The sequence below is a fragment of the Microcaecilia unicolor genome, chromosome 9 (assembly GCF_901765095.1).
Source record: "Microcaecilia unicolor chromosome 9, aMicUni1.1, whole genome shotgun sequence".
Taxonomy (NCBI): Eukaryota; Metazoa; Chordata; class Amphibia; order Gymnophiona; family Siphonopidae; genus Microcaecilia; species Microcaecilia unicolor.
In genome coordinates this window covers 13,276,504-13,299,303 of record NC_044039.1, presented here as the reverse complement: position 1 = coordinate 13,299,303, position 22,800 = coordinate 13,276,504, and the positions used below count along the sequence as shown (strand labels likewise).

At 44.1% G+C, this 22,800-nt stretch overlaps 1 protein-coding gene across 1 annotated transcript in view; it reads right to left on the bottom strand.

Moving 5' to 3' along the window:
• Positions 1–22,800, bottom strand: part of SYT1 (synaptotagmin 1) — an 805,134-nt gene that overhangs the window by 480,022 nt on the left and 302,312 nt on the right. The window contains exon 3 of the mRNA XM_030215015.1: positions 2,529–2,586. The gene's annotated coding sequence lies outside the window, so the exon portion shown is untranslated. The remainder of the gene's footprint in view (positions 1–2,528; positions 2,587–22,800) is intronic.

Genomic DNA, 22,800 nt, shown 5'->3' with positions numbered 1-22,800 from the left:
GCGAGTGTTGGACGCACGTAGGCACCCATGCGCCTTAGTAAAAGGGCCTGATAGGAAGGGAATGCAACTCATCTCGAAATGACGTACTGCTAACTGATGTTTTGAAAATCTAATTCCCATGTGCCGCACTTATGCTTTTGATGTTCAGGCTTTTCACTGTTGGATTATGACTGTTGATTTTGAAACAATATGAACCTCTGCGCCTTTATTTCTACTGGGCCCTTTTACTAAGCTGCGGTAAAAAGGTGCCTGCACTAGCAGCAGTGGCCATTTTTGTCATGCGCTGAGGCCCTTTTAACCACAGTGAATAAAAAGGCTGAAAAAAGAAATGGCTATGCAGTAAGATTGCACTTACTGCATGGCCATGCGGGGGGGAGGGGGGGGGAGGGGGAGCAATACTAGGTGGCTGTAGAGGCTTCTACACTAATCCAATAGTAGCCAGGCAGTGCATGGTGCCATAGCCGCCAAGAGGGGGGGGGCAGGGGAGACAAAATTCCCTGGGCTCGGGTCTCCAAGGGGGGCCCGGTGCCGGGGTCTCTCTCTTTCTCTCACCTGCTCGGTCGGGACCCGAGTGATCGCATCCCGACAGGAGAAGGGGAGAGAAAACCGGCACCACGGACAGGCCCCCCCCCCCCTTGGAGGCTGGGCAGGACCTGGAGGAGCACCTCCAGCGCTGAAGCCGGGCAGTGCATGGCGCCATAGCCGCCAAGGGGGGGGGGGGGGGGGCAGGGGAGACAAAATTCCCCGGGCTCGGGTCTCCAAGGGGGGCCCGGTGCCGAGGTCTCTCTCTCCTGCTCGGTCGGGACCCGAGTGATCGCGTCCCGACAGGAGCAGGAGAAAGAAAACCGGCGCCGCAGACAGGCCCCCCCTTGAAGGCTGGGGAGGACCCAGAGGAGCACCTCCAGCGCTGCTCTTCTGGCCAGCTGAGCAGCTGCTTTTCCTCTCAGGCGCATGCTGGAGGAACACGTTTTCTGCTGGCGAGGCCTCGGGATCCCCACCAGCGAAGGTAATTGTATTGTGTGTGTGTGGGGGGGGGGGGGGGGGGTGCGACAGCGATCCGGTGGGCGGGAGGCAGCAATTTTGGGGGGAGGTGGCAGCTCTGCCCCAGGCCAGGTTCAGTCTCTTGGCGGCCCTGCTTGGCGCTGCCTGATTACCGCTCGGTAACCCCCTGTGGAAATATTTTTCAAATGTTTCTGCTAACGCCTGAAATGTTGCACGCAGGGGGTGGTTCTTGATTGCCATGCGGTCAGCCCTTGGTGGGCTTACCACTGCTTTGAAAAAGGGCCCCTATATTACCACGTTTGAAGCTTATGGTTGACCATGTAAATTCTTATCTGCATTAATGACTTTAAACAGCTTATACATAAACCATCTGGTTCTGTAACCATTAGTGTCACAGTTACCAAGGACCCTCTAGACTAAGCTCAGCAAAATACTAAGCTCAGTAAATGTTTTTTCTTGGTACGAGCATTACAACAGTGCACATGTATTAGGAAGATAAAACAGCAGCAATGTGTTTGATAGGGAAATGGGACTTGATATACTGCTTTTCTGAGGTTTTTGCAACTACATTCAAAGTGGTTTACATATATTCAGGTACTTATTTTGTACCTGGGGCAATGGAGGGTTAAGTGACTTGCCCAGAGTCACAAGGAGCTGCAGTGGGAATTGAACTCAGTTCCCCAGGATCAAAGCCCACTGCACTAACCACTAGGCTACTCCTCCCCTAGCAACATTCCATGTAGAATCTTCAAATAGTAGCAACATTCCAGAATCTCAAATAGTAGCAACAGCAACATTCCATGTAGAATCGCAAATAGGGAAAGGGAAATGGGACTTGATATACCACCTTTCTGAGGTTTTTGCAACTACATTCAAAGCGGTTTACATATATTCAGGTACTTATTTTGTACCAGGGGCAATGGAGGGTTAAGTGACTTGCCCAGAGTCACAAGGAGCTGAAGTGGGAATCGAACTCAGTTCCCCAGGATCAAAATCCACTGCACTAACCACTAGGCTACTCCTCCACTCATTCCACCAATAAGAGCCAACCTCATCAGTGATGTCACAATGGCTTGATTGCCCAATACTTGGCTCACTTCTGATATTGTGATGTCATAAGGGAAAGAGGGAAAGGGAAATGGGACTTGATTTACATATATTCAGGTACTTATTTTGTACCATGGGCAATGGAGGGTTAAGTGACTTGCCCAGAGTCACAAAGAGCTGCAGTGGGAATTGAACTCAGTTCCCCAGGATCAAAGTCCACTGCACTAACCGCTAGGCTACTCCTCCACTCCAGGAACTTGTATAAGGATTAAGTGCATAGATTATCTGACCCTCATCTTGGAGGATTATAGGATAATTGAATCACAATCCACTGTAGAGTTTCCCATGAAAATAGCAAGTCTACAGTGCACTAACATCTTCTGCGAAAGGGTAAAAAATTTGAACACATGATACTTGACAATGACAAGCAATACCATCTGCTAGCAGTTTGACAGTGGGTATAATATTAGGTTACTCACATCTCCTGGTGCGGATGCTGTGATCTTGTATTCTTTTTATTTCAGGGTTTTTATTTCACTGTAAGGAAGAGGAGAATTAAATTAATATACCTTATGAATTCGGTTGCACGCCGGCTTTTATGCCAGTTTAATTTTCCCTTGGCAGTCTTTAAAGTTTCAGCTCACCACTAGGATAGCCTGTTATCTTTGCATGGGTTCAGCAATAGCACTGAATAACCAGTTAGGGTGTAACAAATAGTTCACATGGGTACACTAATGCATTCTGGGCCCAGGGGCTGGATCTTAACCATTCACGTAAAAGGCACAAAACATTTTAAATAATCATCAAGGATTTTACAGGGCTTTTCCACCTCATATTAAAAAAAGAAATAGCAGTCGTCCCTTCAAGACTTAAAACAACAATTTTTGTGATTTACTTCTGACCTGTTATTGCAGTGCATGATGTTCATAATTCAAACATATAAAATAAACCATTTACGATGAAAGTAGAAGGCAAGGCTTCCCAGAGCTGTTCTGGTAATCACACCCAGTTGGTTTTCCAAGATATGTGTGAGATTAATGCCTTTGTATCACTCCGTGGTGCGTCCGCAACTCGAATACTGTGTGCAATTCTGGTCACCGCATCTCAAAGAAGATATAGTGGAAATAGAAAAGGTACAGAGAAGGGTGAGGGAAATGATAAAGGGGATGGGATGACTTCCCTACGAGGAAAGGCTGAAGCGGCTAGGGCTCTTCAGCTTGGAGAAAAGACGGCTGAGGGGAGAAATGATAGAGGTCTCTAAAATAATGAGTGGAGTGGAACGGGTAGGCATGAATTGATTATTCACTCTTTCCAAAAATACTAGGACTAGGGGGCACGCAATGAAGCTACAAAGTAGTAAATGTAAAACAAATCGGAGAAAATATTTTTTCACTCAGTGTGTAATTAAACTCTGGAATTCTTTACCAGAGAATGTGGTAAAATCAGTTAGCTTAGCAGGGTTTAAAAAAGGATTGGCTAACCGCCTAAAAGAAAAGCCCATAAACTATTATTCAGATAGATTTGGGATAATCCACTGCATATTCAAGGATAAGCAGCATAAAATCTGTTTTGCTGTTCTGGGATCTTGCCAGGTACTTGTAAACTAGATTGGCCAATGTTGGAAGCAGGATGCTGGGCTTGATGGACCTTCGGTCTGTCCCAGTAGGCCAACGGTATTGTAGATATCCTGAAAATCCAGCAGAGCTGCCACATTGGGTGGGTAAACAGGATGACCACACCCCTTGAATATCAAGCCTAGAGGGGAACCATCGAAATCAGTCTGTAAGGAGGCAATTGTAGAACTGAATACCTCCACTTAGGTAGGCTGAGGACATGTGGTAGGAGTCAATTCTACTCTAGGTGTCCACATTCCACTCTAGAATACCAGCTTAATCCAGATTAGTCATTCGGGGAGGAAGATAATACAATTTATACGTAATTCCTAGAGCATGTCCTAGTCTCTTTAATTTGTGATCTGCATTAAATCAAATTGATGGGTGATGGAGGAATACAACTACCCATATTATATTTGTATGGTATTATATTGTATTCTCAGTACACTTATTGATCCAGACTTCCAAAGATGGCTTCAAAAAAGAACAGAAAAATTTGCAAGTTAACTAGAGGATTCATAGAATTTTGGTAGAAATGAATTTGCAAAGGCCATGTTTCAAGTAAGGAAATTGTTCATACTTTCACTTCAGCAATATTCAAAACTTATTGCAATTTTAATTTTATTTGGGCAAGACCAGGCGCCACAGCCCCCACCTACCTACCAGCTCCATCGACAAGCAGATGACCTCTTCTGCCACCCGGCATCCAGCCTTAACCCCCCCTACCTACCAGCTCCATCGACAAGCAGATGACCTCTTCTGCCACCCGGCATCCAGCCTTAACCCCCCCCCCCCCCCGGCTGAAATGCCTCGCCTCTGTGCTGCTATAAGTAAAGCGAGCAAATTGCCTCGTCGGCCCGTTCTTCACTATGTCCCACCCTCTGATGTAACTTCCTATTTCCACAAGGGCGGGACACAGTGAAGGACGGGCCAACGAGGCGATTTGCTCGCTTTACTTATAGCAGCACAGAGCAGACACAAGGCGTTTCAGTGTTCAGTGCTATTGCGGCTTACATGGGGCAATGGAGGGTTAAGTGACTTGCCCAGAGTCACAAGGAGCTGCCTGTGCCTGACATGGGAATCGAACTCAGTTCCCCAGGACCAAAGTCCACCACCCTAACCACTAGGCCACTCCTCCACTGTTGCTACTATTTGAGATTCTACATGGAATGTTGCTATTCCACTAGCAACATTCCATGTAGAAGTCGGCCCTTGCAGATCACCAATGTGGCCGTGCAGGCTTCTACATGGAATGTTGCTAGTGGAATAGATGTAGAATCTCCAATAGTAGCAACATTCCATGTAGAATCTCCAATAGTATCTATTTTATTTTTGTTACATTTGTACCCTGCGCTTTCCCACTCATGGCAGGCTCAATTCAGCTTACATGGGGCAAAGGGCTTACATGGAGCAATGGAGGGTTAAGTGACTTGCCCAGAGTCACAAGGAGCTGCCTATGCCTGAAGTGGGAATCGAACTCAGTTCCTCAGGACCAAAGTCCACCACCCTAACCACTAGGCCACTCCTCCACTCTGTTTTTAGTGCTTATCGGATGTTTAGGTGGTCGACCGTAGTTTTTACTACTTTTGGTAGTGCGTTCCATAGTTGTGCGCTTAAGTAGGAAAAGATGGATGCATAAGTGGATTTGTATTTGAGTCCTTTGCTGCTTGGGTAGTGGAGATTTAGGTATGATCGTGCTGTTTTCCTAGTGTTTCTGGTTGGCAGGTCAATGAGGTCTGTCATGTATCCCGGTGCCTCACCATAAATTATTTTTATGAACTGTCGTGCAGATTTTGAAAACGATACGTTCTTTAATTGGAACCAGTGCAGCTTTTCTCGTAGTGGTTTGGCGTTGTCAGAACGTGTTTTTTCCAAATATGAGCCTAGCTGCTGTGTTTTGGGCGGTTAGAAGTTTCTTTATGATTTGTTCTTTGCATCCCGCATAAATTCCATTGCAGTAGTCTGCATGGCTTAGTACCGTTGACTTTTTCAGGTTGTGAAATATTTCCCTCGGGAAGAATGGTTTCACGCGTTTCAGTTTCCACATTGAGAAAAACATTTTCTTTATGGTGGATTTCGCTTGGGTCTCTAGTGAGAGATTTTGGTCAGTTGTTAATCTGAGAATTTTCAGGCTGTCTGAGATAGGGAGGGTGTATCCTGGGGTGTTTGTATGTATTGTATTGGGATGAGATGATGAGGTTTTGTGTTTTTTCTCTGTTGAGGTTTAGCTGGAATGCATTTGCCCATATAGAATATGGAATAGTATAGAATACGCTTAGGCGCAAATCATAATGCCTAAATCTACACACCTGCATTTACATCAACAAAAACATGGCATAAATCCCGGTGTGTAGATTTTGACACAGAGGGCCATATCTATAACAGTGAATTTAAATTTTCGAATGCCCATTTCCTCACCCATAACCAAAACCCTTTGGCCTGTGTGCTTTAGAAGTTAGGCGCACTGTGTTACAGAATATGCTTAGCGAGTTATGCATGTAAATTCTAATTATTATTAACTAGTGCTCATTATTAAGTGCTGTTAACTTATTAAGCCAATTAATTTACAAGCGTTGTTATAGAATAGGCTTGGATTTTGGCGTGGAACTCTAGGCGTGTCCTTTTATCTCGCTGCACCGTATGCCTGGAATAAACTTCCTGAGCCGGTCCGTCAAGCTCCATCTCTGGCCGTCTTCAAAACTAGGCTAAAAGCCCACCTTTTTGATGCTGCTTTTAACTCCTAACCCTTACTCACTTGATCAGTACCCTTATTTTACCATCCCCACCTTAGTAATTCCCTTTATCCCTTATTTGTCTTGTTTGTCTGTCCTAATTAGATTGTAAGCTCTGTCGAGCAGGGACTGTCTCTTCATGTTCAAGTGTACAGCGCTGCGTACGTCTAGTAGCGCTATAGAAATGATAAGTAGTAGTAGTCTTTGGGATTCTGGAATCTTGCTAATCGTTGGGATTCTGCACAGAATGTTGCTGCTCTTTGGGATTCCGGAATCTTTGCTACTCTTTTGGATTCCGGAATCTTGCTACTCTTTGTCCTTATCCCTTATTTGTCCTGTTTGTCTGTCCTAATTAGATTGTAAGCTCTGTCGAGCAGGGACTGTCTCTTCATGTTCAAGTGTACAGTGCTGCGTACATCTAGTAGCGCTATAGAAATGATAAGCAGTAGTAGTAGTACTATATAGAATTTGGGGATAAACGCGAAAAAGCCCATTCTATTCCCATAGGCTTCTTCACATTCAGCGTGCCACTAATCTTTAGCATCAAATGTATGTTAGTTGAATGTTCTAACAAATGCTTATTAGGTGTATCATTAATATTGTGCTAACATTCATATCTCCAATGCTGTTAAATGTGTATATTTCTTATACTGTTTTGCTGTATTTCTATTATTAGGTTGCAATTTACTGTTTTCAAATTGACTTCATTTATTGTATTTATGTTTATTCTTGGTTATTTTACTATTGTTATGCTGTTAACAAAATTATACGTTTTATGTTAAACGTTACCTGCTGTACACTGCCTTGGGTAAATCTCTCTTCATAAAGGCAGTTAATAAATCCCAATAAATAAATAATGATAGCACAGCTTTGTAAAAGGAACCCTAAGTGAAAAGTCACCTACGTAAAGGTGTAATGGTTGACTTCCAGCCCAGCTCTGGTTCTATCCCCTCCCATAGGAGAAGCTGGTTTCATTGGGTCCTGCACTGGGAGGGTTGAGTAGAATTCTTCAACCTGGTCACATGACCCCTTTGAGTAGAGAGAGGTTCTCTGAATAGGGCCCTCTTAATATAGGTCCTACGTCTGCTCAAAAAGCCCCATTTTTCATTCTTCATTTGAATGAGGAAAAAGTGAGGTTAGATCTCAAGGAGTAATCGAGCTCTAAAAGAAAGGGGGAAATAGCTGAAAGCTGTTTTAGAGGTGGATACGTTGGCAGAATTACCAAGAGAACAAGTTGAGATGGTAAATACTGTGACAGTAAATACATCAGCCAGGTATTTAGGAAAATCTCACAGAAAAATTGACAGAATGTTACTGTTCGTAAATATAATTCTGTATGCCACCAGGAATGCAACTAGGCAGGTTTGTTGTTTTTATTCTTTCCAACCCAATGGATGTTGGAAAAAACAATTTCAACAAATTTCAAAAATATCTGCCTGTTTGGGTGGGGACGAAATAACTTGGAAAACTGAATGGAATGGAATAAAATTTGATGTCGGAGAAAATCTAGTGTAAAGGCACATTCTGGCCAATATTCAGCGCTATTTAAGGGGCCAGGTACGATTCTAGCTGGTTAAAAAGCACTAAGCCGGCTAAACACTTACAGTCACTGCAAGGTAGCTGGTTTCACTGCTGAATATTAGCACTTAGCACATACCCCTAAATTCTATATCGCACGTCTAGAGTTAGCACATAAGCACCGCCATACTGGGAAAAGACCAAGGGTCCATCAAGACCAGCATCCTGTCTCCGACAGTGGCCAATCCAGGCTTCAAGAACCCGACAACCCCCCCCCCCCAAATATATATATTTAGTAATGTTCAACGGACTTTTCCTTCAGGAATCTGTCCAAACCCCCCTTAAACTCCGTAAGGCCAGCTGCTGTCACTACATTCTCCGGTAACGAGTTTCAGAGTCCAACTACACGCTGAGTAAAGAAAATCTTTCTCCTGTTTGTTTTAAATCTACCATATTCTAGCTTCATCTTAAGTCCCCTGGTTCTATTATTTTTTGAAAGTGTAAACAAACGCTTCACATCTGTCCGCTCTACTCCGCTCATTGTCTTGTAGACTTCTATCATATCACCCCTCAGCTGCCTTTTCTCCAAGCTGAAGAGCCCTAACTGTCTTAGCCTTTCCTCATAGGGAAGTCGTTCCATCCCTTTTATCATTTTCGTCGCCGTTCTCTGCACCTTCTCCAATTCTTTTATATCTTTTTTGAGATGCGGTGACCAGAATTGGACACAATATTCGAGGTGCGGCCGCACCATGGAGTGATACGGCATTATAACATCCTCGTGTTTGTTTTCCATCCCTTTCCTAATAATACTCAACATTCTGTGCGCTTTCTTAGCCGCCGCAGCACACTGAGCAGAAGTTTCCAAAGTCTTATCAACGTTGCGTGCAGTTCTGCGTGTAAATCTAGGTGTATGCTATAACTACGCATGTAGATTAATTGTTTTAACAAGGTGTTAAGCGTTGTTGACAGCCCTTAACAAATGCTAATTGTCAAAAATTAGAATTTACGCATGTACATTGCTAAGCGTATTCTGTGCCTAAATTCTAACATGTGGAGGCAAAAAGGGGCATGGTTAGGGGTGTAGAAATGGTCTTTCCAAAATCTACACATGTTGTTATAAAATATGGACCAGTTCGCATAAATCTGCGCGCATGGATTTACACCAGCTTTTCGCTGGTGTCAATGGACGCAAGTAGATTTAGTCGCATGAACTACGCTTACATGCAGGGCCCTTTTCCCCTTAGCTTGGTAAAAGACCCCATAATTTCCCTTTTGCAGACTTTGCTGGATATTACTGTGAAAGTACACATGTACTTTGAAATTTACCCAAGGGAAGCTATTTGTTTTCATTTACACCTGCTTTTTGCAGCACTCAATCTTCTGGCTTAAAATATTTGCATGCCTTTGAATTTTCACCGCTTTGAACAGAGCTGTGCGTTATTCACTAGACCTGTCTCCCAGAGTCCCCCCTCCTACCCCCCCCCCCAGTGGGAATAAAGTAAACAATCTCCTTCTAATACCCAGCCAGCAAACCTGACAAACTTGGAAAGAAACCACAGATTTTTTTCTGCTTGTAAAAAAAGATCTGTCTGCTGCTGAGCTCTGTGGTTGATTTTTTTCTTTTCAAACCAGAAAAACTTCCAGCTTTTTGTTTTGAAAATGGTCATTCGCTAGATGTTCTTGTGCTCAGTGTGTCTATCTTTTACAGCCATTAAAAAAAAGAGAACAGCAAATGTCAAAAGGAAAAACACAAAAAAAGAAGCCATTGGGATGTACGTTTACTGGGGGAGGGGGGGAGGCAGCATTATTAGTTTTGGTTTGGTTTTATTACTTGTAAACCACCCTTATTCAGGACAGCAAACAAAAGTAACATAAAAATCACATAAATAAAAACAATCAAAAAACAAGTTCTTCAACAACAACAAACATAACAATGATAATCATATACCAGTAAAGTCCAAAACTGAACATGGTAGGTCAGACATAATAAACGTGCTTTAAAATTGTGTTCATTTTCCAGCCCACATAGCAGTTTGTTCTACTCAGTTTGTCCAGTAATTGATTATCAATAGAAATCAAACAAAATAAAACATGGAAAAGAAAATAAGATGATACCTTTTTTATTGGACATAACTTATTATATTATTATAAACCATAAAGCTGTATGTCTCTGTTGATCACCCTACCCCTCACCTATCCACACCCATCCTGTTAGAATATCAATGATATGCTTTGATGTCCCCATGCATACCTCCTACCCACCCCCATCCTCCCACCCTGTCAGACTGTCATAGTAATGCTTGAATGTTTTCACTTATATACACTGTCAGCTAGCACATTTGCTTATTTCCGATCTGACGAAGAAGGGCAACCTTCGAAAGCTAATCAAGAAATGTATTAAGTTATGTCCAATAAAAAAGGTATCATCTTATTTTCTTTTCCACGTTTTATTTTGTTTGATTTCTATTGATAACCTTTAAGAGTGGACTAACACGGCTACCACACCTCTCCAGTAATTGAGAAAGTTCCCTTCCTGTACGCATTGTCACGGTTGTGCCTATGCTGTATGCTCTCCTTCATCTCGCCATCTGGTGGCTGCATGGGACTATCTGTTTACTGTCACCCGTTCCAGATTTCTGCCCAGTCCGGTCCGGATCTTCCGGGTTGCCGGAGTTGCTTTTCCTGTTTGGACCTGAACAGCATCCATAGTGGGCTGGTGATTGTTGGCAGCTGAATTGCAGGTGCTGATGGGCTTATTAGCTTCTGTGAGCCTTGCTTGCTTTGCCTTGGTATCAAAGGCCTTCCATGAGTTCCTGTTGGTTTGTTCGAGTGCTCTGAAAGGTCTGTGTGTTTGACCCTGCCTGTTCCTGGACATCTCTTGATTTCTGCCTGCCTAAAGACTCTGGTTAGTTTATGGATTACCCTTGTTTGCTGCCTGCCTAGAGACTTTGCCTGGACTTGACTTCTGTTATTGTTTGCTGCCTATTATTAAAGTCTCTTCTAGTTATATCCTGTGGTTCCTGCCTGTTGTGTTCAGCCTTGTTTTTTTGCTTGGCTGATTTGCCTGCCGCTGCTGCTCCTCGGCAGTGGCCCAAGGGCTCACAAACCCAGTTCCTGCTTTGAGTACGTGACACGCATATCCAAACGCTGTTGATTCCATCATTGATCACAACTGCCGAGATGGCATATACATATGCACAACTAATATATATCGATCCTCATGTAAACCAAATACCTTGTAGAAATCTACTGTATATATAAAATCACAGGGAGGAAAAAGCTTCAGCAAGCCAGGACTATCTACAACATAGTCACTTCTATGCTTTGTTTTATTTATTTATTTTGTTTGTTTGTTGCATTTGTATCCCACATTTTCCCACCTTTTTGCACGCTCAATGTGGCTTACAGTATGCCGTAGTGGCAATCGCCATTTCCGGATTGAGAAATACAAAGTGGTATTGTATTAAGTTCATAAATGGTAGAGTAAATTATAGAGTCAATTAGATAATCAGTTCATTTCCGGCGTGAGAAATAAGGTGGTAGTGCGTTAACGTTTGCTAGTGACAGCCTGACTGAACCAGTTGAGTATAGAGAGTTCGGTTTTGTCTAGTTGTGGAAAAATTTCGTTGTCTGGTCTTTAGGACGGATCATTGTGGTATGCCTTTTTGAACAGGTTGGTTTTTAGTAATTTTCGGAAGATTGTTAGGTCGTATGTTGTTTTTATGGCATTCGGTAGTGCATGCCATAGTTGCGTGCTAATGTAGGAAAAGCTGGATGCATATGTTGATTTATATTTAAGTCCTTTGCAGCTGGGGTAGTGGAGATTCAGGAATGTGCATGCTGACCTTTTTGTGTTCCTTGTTGGTAAGTCTATGAGGTCTAACATATATGCCGGGGCCTCACCGTGAATGATTTTATGGACCAGGGTACAGATTTTGAACGCAATGCGTTCTTTTAGTGGGAGCCAGTGTAGTTTTTCTCTTAGGGGTTTGGCGCTTTAATCATAGGCATAAAAAAAACCTCTCATGTGTTATATGTTACTCCACAGATACTACTTTTTATCGTTTTTATAAAAAACAATTAATTTATGTTTAAATGTCCATCTTCACAGCAGCGCTTTAATAGCTATTCTTTTTGTTACAATCGTACCCCGCGCTTTCCCACTCATGGCAGGCTCAATGCGGCTTACATGGGGCAATGGAGGGTTAAGTGACTTGCCCAGAGTCACAAGGAGCTGCCTGTGCCTGAAGTGGGAATTGAACTCAGTTCCTCAGGACCAAAGTCCACCACCCTAACCACTAGGCCACTCCTCCACTGTTGCTACTATTTGAGATTCTACATGGAATGTTGCTATTCCACTAGCAACATTCCATGTAGAAGTCGGCCCTTGCAGATCACCAATGTGGCCGCGCAGGCTTCTATATGGAATGTTGCTAGTGGAATAGCAACATTCCATGTAGAATCTCCAATAGTAGAAACATTCCATGTAGAATCTCCAATAGTATCTATTTTATTTTTGTTACATTTGTACCCTGCCCTTTCCCACTCATGGCAGGCTCAATGCGGCTTACATGGGGCAATGGAGGGTTAAGTGACTTGCCCAGAGTCACAAGGAGCTGCCTGTGCCTGTACTGGGAATCAAACTCAGTTCCTCAGGACCAAAGTCCACCACCCTAACCACTAGGCCACTCCTCCACTGTTGCTACTATTTGAGATTCTACATGGAATGTTGCTATTCCACTAGCAACATTCCATGTAGAAGTCGGCCCTTGCAGATCACCAATGTGGCCGCGCAGGCTTCTATATGGAATGTTGCTAGTGGAATAGCAACATTCCATGTAGAATCTCCAATAGTAGCAACATTCCATGTAGAATCTCCATAAGTATTTTATTTTTGTTACATTTGTACCCCGCGCTTTCCCACTCATGGCAGGCTCAATGCGGCTTACATGGGGCAATGGAGGGTTAAGTGACTTGCCCAGAGTCACAAGGAGCTGCCTGCACGTACGTGCAGGACGTCAGACTCACAGAAACAGAAGCCTGCGCAGCCTTCTACATGGAATGTTGCTAGTGGAATAGCAACATTCCATGTAGAATGTCCAACAGTAGCAACATTCCATGTAGAATCTCCAATAGTAGCAACATTCCATGTAGAATGTCCAATAGTAGCAACATTCCATATAGAATCTCAAAGAGTATCTATTTTATTTTTGTTACATTTGTACCCTGCGCTTTTGCTACTATTTGAGATTCTACATGGAATGTTGCTATTCCACTAGCAACATTCCATGTAGAAGTTGGCCCTTGCAGATCACCAATGTGGCCGCACAGGCTTCTGCTTCTGTGAGTCTGACATCCTGCACGTACGTGCAGGACGTCAGACTCACAGAAACAGAAGCCTGCGCAGCCTTCTACTTGGAATGTTGCTAGTGGAATAGCAACATTCCATGTAGAATCTCCAACAGTAGCAACATTCCATGTAGAATCTCCAATAGTAGCAACATTCCATGTAGAATCTCAAAGAGTATCTATTTTATTTTTGTTACATTTGTACCCTGCGCTTTCCCACTCATGGCAGGCTCAATGCGGCTTACATGGGGCAATGGAGGGTTAAGTGACGTGCCCAGAGTCACAAGGAGCTGCCTGTGCCTGAAGTGGGAATGGAACTCAGTTCCTCAGGACCAAAGTCCACCACCCTAACCACTAGGCCACTCCTCCACTGTTGCTACTATTTGAGATTCTACATGGAATGTTGCTATTCCACTAGCAACATTCCATGTAGAAGTCGGCCCTTGCAGATCACCAATGTGGCCGCGCAGGCTTCTATATGGAATGTTGCTAGTGGAATAGCAACATTCCATGTAGAATCTCCAATAGTAGCAACATTCCATGTAGAATCTCCATAAGTATTTTATTTTTGTTACATTTGTACCCCGCGCTTTCCCACTCATGGCAGGCTCAATGCGGCTTACATGGGGCAATGGAGGGTTATGTGACTTGCCCAGAGTCACAAGGAGCTGCCTGCACGTACGTGCAGGACGTCAGACTCACAGAAACAGAAGCCTGCGCAGCCTTCTACATGGAATGTTGCTAGTGGAATAGCAACATTCCATGTAGAATGTCCAACAGTAGCAACATTCCATGTAGAATCTCCAATAGTAGCAACATTCCATGTAGAATGTCCAATAGTAGCAACATTCCATATAGAATCTCAAAGAGTATCTATTTTATTTTTGTTACATTTGTACCCTGCGCTTTTGCTACTATTTGAGATTCTACATGGAATGTTGCTATTCCACTAGCAACATTCCATGTAGAAGTTGGCCCTTGCAGATCACCAATGTGGCCGCACAGGCTTCTGCTTCTGTGAGTCTGACATCCTGCACGTACGTGCAGGACGTCAGACTCACAGAAACAGAAGCCTGCGCAGCCTTCTACTTGGAATGTTGCTAGTGGAATAGCAACATTCCATGTAGAATCTCCAACAGTAGCAACATTCCATGTAGAATCTCCAATAGTAGCAACATTCCATGTAGAATCTCAAAGAGTATCTATTTTATTTTTGTTACATTTGTACCCTGCGCTTTCCCACTCATGGCAGGCTCAATGCGGCTTACATGGGGCAATGGAGGGTTAAGTGACTTGCCCAGAGTCACAAGGAGCTGCCTGTGCCTGAAGTGGGAATGGAACTCAGTTCCTCAGGACCAAAGTCCACCACCCTAACCATTAGGCCACTGCCTCTGCCTCTGATGATGGCCAGCATTTCAACAAGGATCGGCAGGGCCACTTCAGCACTTGCAGTAATCAGAACAACTATCGTCGCTTCTTTACACAGGGCTCGTGGATCCCTGATGCAGTTTGTCAAAACACCGGCCATCGTCGAAGGCAGAAGAATGATGCTATTAAAGCGCTGCTGTGAAGATGGGCATTTAACCGCACTGCTGAATTCTGAACTACCTGAAGTGATTGGATGCAAGGTAACATTACAATAGTCAAGGCCACTTAAGACCAAGGCTTCTACTACTCTTGCAAAATCCACTTTTGGCAATGACCACCGTAACTTGCTTAGCAAATGCAATTTAAAGTAAGAGCTATGAATCAACTGCTGAATCTGGGGTCTAAAAGAAAAATGAGAATCAAACAAAATCCCCTGACTCCGCACTTGACTCGAAAATCTTTACAGGTGCTCCAGACAATGGATGAGTATCAGGAAGTACAAAAGTCAAATCTGCAGCAACACAGAGCAATTCAGTTTTCTCAACATTTAACTTCAGGCGTTTTTTTTTTTGTCAGCCAGGCAAGTAAATGTCAAAAACAGTCTGCAACTTCAATATCACAGTTGAAACAAAATCAGTCAATAGAAAAAAACAAGACTGAATATCAGCCGCATAAATGCAGTATGATACCCCCAAAGAATAGAGCAAGCGAAACAATCGACTCAAGTAGATGTTTAATGTAGCTGTGATTAGTAGACTGACCACACGGACATCCCAACAGAGCAGTGGAGCACCCTAGGGGGCACCACAGTGGTCTTCACAAGAAGGTTCCCGTTATATTGTATGGGGAGCCCGCCAAAATATATGGTACCCAACTGTACAACCACTGCGATAGCCTTATGCCTGCAGGTGTCGCCTAGGTTTTGGCGAGTTTTGGAGGGCTTACATTTTCAACCCAAAGTGTACCATTTACAGTGGGATATGGGCCTGGGTCCCCTTCTCTACAGTGCACTGCACAGACCACTAGGCTACTCCTGGGACCTGCTTTCTGCTCTAATAGGACTGGGTATAACATCTGAGGTTGTTATAGAGGCCATCTTTAGGGGGTGGGAGGGGTTCAGTGACCGCTGGGGGAATAAGAGGGGAGTCATGTCTTAATCCCTCCTGTGGTCATCTCATCATTTAGGTCACCCTTTCGTGACTTAGATGTGATTGAAACAGGTCTAGATCAAAAAGTCGAACTTTTAGCCCTAGACATTTTTACTTTGTTCCATTACGACAGAAAAACATCCAAGTTTTGGGAACACCCAAATCCCACCCCTAGCACGTTCCCCCCCCCCCCCCCCCTTGTGATTTGGATGCATTGCAGAAAAAAGGCTTCATACCTGAGTTTTGAAAATCACGAGTTGGACTGTTTTTTTTTTTAGAAAAACAGCCAAATGCCACTTTATGTCGTTTTTGAGATGTTTTTCTCCTTTGAAAATGAGCCCCATAGCACCATATCTGAAAATATTTTAGTATAAAAATGAATGCACACCCCTATCAAAAATTGAGGCCCATTGATATGAAGTAGGAAATTCCCCTGGGCGAGCCAGGCGGTAGACTCGATTTCCACACGCCAAGGCCACGTCAAGGCCACGCTACCCCTTCTACCCTCTAGTAAAAGGATCCCTAAACAAATAGGCAGGTGAAGGCTATCAGTAATACAAGCCAACTGGTAATTTGTCAATTCTTGTTTTGTTACATCTCAAGCTTTTATATATATGTTTTTCTTTCTTTGTTTTTGTTGCAACTGTAGCTATTTGTCTCACTTATGACTAGTCTAAGCTGAATGTTATACCTATGCCTGTCTTCCAACGCAACCAAAGCAGTGACAGTAATAAAAGGATTTGCTGAGAATTTGGGGGTTAAGAAAGACATATCCTTTTTCCAAAATGTGAAAAGTCATGTACCTGAGACATTTGGTATCAATAACAAAGATAGGACTGTGATTTAAAATCTTATCTACAGCCTTGGAAAAAGCGATACCATCTGCGAGAGACAGGAGTAGATTAGCCCAAGACATGAGGTTACAGACAGAAAGTGCGAGGAATACGACAGCACAGAATTCAGGAAAACAGAAACATATTCCCATGCACAATAAAAATGTAGTATAGCCTATATCTGGCTTAAGACGGTACATCTGACTTCCATTTTAACTGCTGACTAATGGATCTGCTGATTTGTACTGTTCTGGTGAAAGGAGTATATGTTTCAAAAGCTGGGTATAAATAGCTGACCTTGAGAAAACAAAGGAGGGGGATGGGCACAGTTATTTCCATGTTTATTCAGATTTTTATTTATTTATTTTAGTTACATTTGTACCCCGCGCTTTCCCACTCATGGCAGGCTCAATGCGGCAGGCAATGGAGGGTTAAGTGACTTGCCCAGAGTCACAAGGAGCTGCCTGTGCCAGGAATTGAACTCAGTTCCTCAGGACCAAAGTCTACCACTAGGCCACTCCTCCACCCAGGAGGGCTCACACAATCTGTTTGTACCTCAGGCAATGGAGAGTTGAGTGACTTGCCCAAGATCACAAGGAGCAGTGGTGAGATTCTGAACTTGGCCACCTCTGGGTTGCAAGACTGGTACTCTAACCACTAGTCCACTCCTCCACTATAGCAACATTCCATGTAGAATCTCAAATATTTATTTATTTATTTAGATTTTGCTCACACCTTTCAGTAGTAGCTCAAGGTGAGTTACATTCAGGTACACTGGATATTTCTCTGTCCCAGGAGGGTTCACAATCTAAGCCTGTACCTGAGGCAATGGAGGGTTAAGCAACTTGCCCAAGATCACAAGGAGCAGCGGTGAGATTTGAACCGGCCACCTCTGGATTGCAAGACTGGTGCTCTAACCACTAGGCCACTCCTCCACGCCAATGGTTACATAAGTACATAAGTAATGCCACACTGGGAAAAGACCAAGGGTCCATCGAGCCCAGCATCCTGTCCACGACAGCGGCCAATCCAGGCCAAGGGCACCTGGCAAGCTTCCCAAACGTACAAACATTCCACACATGTTATTCCTGGAATCTTGGATCTTTCCAAGTCCGTTTAGTAGCGGTTTATGGACTTGTCCTTTAGGAAACCGTCCAACCCCTTTTTAAACTCTGCTAAGCTAACCGCCTTCACCACTTTCTCCGGCAACGAATTCCAGAGTTTAATTACACGTTGGGTGAAGAAACATTTTCTCCGATTTGTTTTAAATTTACTACACTGTAGTTTCATCGCATGCCCCCTAGTCCTAGTATTTTTGGAAAGCGTGAACAGAAGCTTCACATCCACCTGTTCCACTCCACTCATTATTTTATATACCTCTATCATGTCTCCCCTCAGCCGTCTCTTCTCCAAGCTGTATAGCCCTAGCCTCCTTAGTCTTTCTTCATAGGGAAGTCGTCCCATCCCCGCTATCATTTTAGTCATCCTTCGCTGCACCTTTTCCAATTCTACTATATCTTTCTTGAGATGCGGCGACCAGAATTGAACACAATACTCAAGGTGCGGTCGCACCATGGAGCGATACAACGGCATTATAACATCCTCACACCTGTTTTCCATACCTTTCCTAATAATACCCAACATTCTATTCGCTTTCTTAGCCGCAGCAGCACACTGAGCAGAAGGTTTCAGTGTGTTATCGACGACGACACCCAGATCCCTTTCTTGGTCCGTAACTCCTAATGTGGAACCTTGCATGACGTAGCTATAATTCGGGTTCTTTTTTCCCACATGCATCACCTTGCACTTGCTCACATTAAACGTCATCTGCCATTTAGCCGCCCAGTCTCCCAGTCTCGTAAGGTCCTCTTGTAATTTTTCACAATCCTGTCGTGATTTAACGACTTTGAATAACTTTGTGTCATCAGCAAATTTAATTACCTCGCTAGTTACTCCCATCTCTAAATCATTTATAAATATATTAAAAAGCAGCGGTCCTAGCACGGACCCCTGAGGAACCCCACTAACTACCCTTCTCCATTGTGAATACTGCCCATTTAACCCCACTCTCTGTTTCCTATCCTTCAACCAGTTTTTAATCCACAATAGGACATTTCCTCCTATCCCATGACCCTCCAATTTCCTCTGTAGTGGTAATGGTAATGGTTAGTGCAAAAACACCCACTCTCTCCCCCCAAATTCTCCTCCTCCTCCAAAAGAACAATATGTTTTAGCACACAGTTAGCACGTGCACATTTGGCAGTTACCAGAGGCACTGTTCCTCTAAGTTGAGCGGGAGTCGTCCACCTATAGTTCTGCCAGTAGAGGGTGCTGTTACACTATCACATTCTCAATAGTGAGAGACAGACAAAGCTCTGCAGGACTCCAGGGAACCTGCCTTATAGTAATGGAAGACACAATATTGAAGGTAGCAATGCAGTTGGAGGACTCCCACCCAGCATAGAGAGAACAGTGACCACAGGATGCCCGAGCGTGTCCCATGGTATGCCATTTTAAGCTATGCACTAGCGCCTAATACAGTTTAGTAAATGTACCCCGTAGCTCCCTACAAGGTGTATAAGAGACAGGGAGCCACCAGGGCCAGCATCATATTAATGATGGTAGATGTGAACCCAACCCAACCCAAAGGTGTGCTGGTAAATTTTTAACAACAGGCTCTTTCTCCGGACATAGCCAGCTCTGCAGTTGGAAGGGCCAGGGGTGGCCGGGGGGAGGGGGGGAGCAACACTTGTCTCTCTCTCCTTGCTCCCTTCGTGCAGGCACGCTAGGCATACCTAGGCTAGGCTACACCTCCACTCTTTGCTGGCAGCCAATAAATGGACTGCCACCACTCCCAACGTCTTCCTCTGAGCAGCATGCTGGAATTTCTCACACATGCTCGAGAAATCCCAGCCTGCTTCTCAGAGCTGGAAACAAGGAGCGGGGAGCAGCAGCAGTCTATTTACTTGGCTGGCAGGGCTCAGCATCCCCACCAGCAAAGTAAAAGAGAATTCAGCAGGGGGGGTCCAAGCCCACATTTTGGGAGCCAGTTGTTAAAGTAGCCATGGAGGGCCCTACTTTAACAACCGGATCCCAAAATTCTTAAAAACTTAACAACCGGCTCTTGCGAGCCTGTGAGAGCCTGCTCCAGCACACCACTGACCCAACCTGACCTCCTCTGACCAGCTGGCCTTTATCTGTACTTATAAAATTGAAATCCCTGGGTAACGCATCAACTTGAAGTCTTTCAGTATTTGCAATATTTGAAAACAAAAAAGTTCTGCTGTTTACATATCACGGTCTTCATTCGTTAAAGTGAGAACTTTGATTTTATTAAGGAAGCAAGACAAATCATAGCCCTGAACGAAGGTTAAGTTTAGAGTAAGATTTAAGCACACACTGTGAATCATTCTACAACCACCACTTTAAAAACCTCTAACCATCCAGGCCCAGATGGATTGCTATGGCAACAACATGCTAAATACCAGGTTTGTAAGAACAAAAAATGTAAATTATTGATGAATACAGAACTGTCTCTCTTGGATACCCTCCCATTGAGACACCAAACCTTGTGGTTACAGAAAGGAGAAAAGGTTGATCTCTGCAAGAGACAATGAGCACTGATTTTAAGGAATTTCAGTACATCTTTCGGTTGGAATGTAAATCCTTCAACCGCAGTGAATATAGGGAGACACAGGCACCATTCAGGCCATTGCTAATGAGTAAGAAAGATAATAGCCAAGAAAGTTCAACGTGTGGTCAGTGCGAAAAAAGGTAACAATCATGAATTTGAGTTGCAGCAATTAAAGTGAGCAGTGCATGATGGGGTGAGGGGGAGGGCACATACCTGTGTGCACTAACCAAAAGAGATACAGTGCACTAATGGGGCCCTTTTACCAAGCTGTGGTAAAAAGGGCCCCGCTGGCGTCAGGGGTCATTTTTCCCATGCGCCAGGGCCCTTTTTACCACAGTGGGTAAAAAAGCCCCCAGCCCACATGGCCATGCGGTACAGGAATCTTACCACATGGCCATGCGACAGGGAGCCCTTACCGCCACCCACTGAAGTGATGCCCGGTTACCGCCACGCAAGCCATTTCTGGGGGGTTTTCTTTTTCCCCTCTAGAAATGGCACGTGCTTGGGGTGGGGCCACCGCCGGCGGCCACGTTGGGCCGGAGGTAGTCCCGAAAGAATGAGCGTTAATCCCGCGTTGGGTTTACCGCTGATCTGTAAAAGGGCCACTGAGGTGGTAGCGAAAGCCAGTAGGATTCTAGGATGCTTAGGGAACGGTACAATTAGAAAAAAAAAAGGGGGTGAGGCCTCATTTAGAATATTGGCCTAGATTCAGTACATGGCGTCTAATTTTGGGTGCCGAAAAAAAATTAACGCTGAGCACTATTCTATAAATGGAACTCCGAGTTTGGTGCTGTTTATAGAATAACCCTCAGTGCCAGGATCTGCCCAACTTTGGGTATGATTTACATCAACTGAAACGTGGTGTAAATCCTCACACATAAATTAGGTGCGGATCCTCCGAATTCTATTACTGCACGATACCTTAGTGAATGCCCTGACCCAACCATGCTCCTCCCATGGCCACGCCCGCTATTCAGTTGCATGCTAAAAAAAATGTATGTGCGCATCTTTCTAGAATAGGTCCTATCAAGATGTGCACGTAAATTCAAATTGTTGCCAATTAATGCCAATAAGTGTTCGTTGGTGCACAATTATTGGCGTTAGTTGGCTCGTTAATGAAATTGCATGTACAAATTGGGTGCGCGCCCAATTGGCTGTGCAATTGTGAGTGCCATTTACATAATTAGGGGGATTGTGCCCAGTTCTGGAAGCTGTACCTTCAAAATGATAGCTAAGGTGGAGGGAGTTCAAAAAAAATGTTACCAAACTAGTACAACATCTCTCTTCTTTTCTCAGACAGCTACATTGGTTGCCTATTAAAGAACACATTGATCTTAAGGTTCTTCTTTGGATAAACAAAGCCTTAAAGAAGGAACTGGTCTCTTATTTGTCTTCCGTTTTGAAGACTTATTCTTGTGCTTTGAGCTCAGAAGGGACATGTCATCTTGTCTACTCCTGCATGTAGGAAAATTCATTTTGAGGTTTCACGCAAGGGCACCTTTTCTATTGCAGGCCCAAATATGTGGAATCAGCTCCCCTTAAAAATTAGGAGCTATTCACCAGAAATTTTACCATGAATCCAGGCCCAAGCATCAGTCTGGCATTGCTGCCTGGATGTCCCACTGCTGAATTGAACATGCACGTGAGTGCCGGCATCAGCAGCTGAAGCACTGCTCAGCATGTACAGGGACTGATGTAGGAGACCTCTTTGGCTGGCAGAGCTTGGGCATCCCTGCCAGCCATTAAAGCAGAGGGAGCTTGAGCCCACAGTGGTGGCCCCAGACCCTTGAGGCCCTTCCATGGCCCAGACTTCGCGCCTTCTGTCTCGCTGCACCCTATGCCTGGAATAAACTTCCTGAGCCCCTACGTCTTGCCCCATCCTTGGCCACTTTTAAATCTAGACTGAAAGCCCACCTCTTTAACATTGCTTTTGACTAGTAACCACTTGTAACCACTCGCCTCCACCTACCCTCCTCTCTTCCTTCCCGTTCACATTAATTGATTTGATTTGCTTACTTTATTTATTTTTTGTCTATTAGATTGTAAGCTCTTTGAGCAGGGACTGTCTTTCTTCTATGTTTGTGCAGCGCTGCGTACACCTTGTAGCGCTATAGAAATGCTAAATAGTAATAGTAGTAGTAGTAGGCTATACCCCTACTGCAGAGTAGTCTGCAAACCCTGTTTCCCGTAGAAGCACATGGAGCATATTTTGGTAAATACAGAATCTAAGAATGCTGACCTGCACACTGAACCCCAATGGCAAAATCTTTGAGGATATCCCTCTCCCCCCCCATTGAACACCAATACCCAAACTATTCATCTTCATTGCCTTGGGATCATTAGGCATTGTTGGTGTTGATTTACCCTCTTCCCAGTGCCTTGGTATCTTCCTATCTTGTTCCATAAGCTGTGTTTTGAACTGGTCAACAGTAGCTCCTTTGTAACAACTTGGAGAATAGTAAAGATGAATGGTTAGGATGCATTCCAGTTTTCAAAGAAGATCTAAGTCCTTTCATGTGACCTTTCTGATACTGTGACAGAAAGTAGACTCTTGAC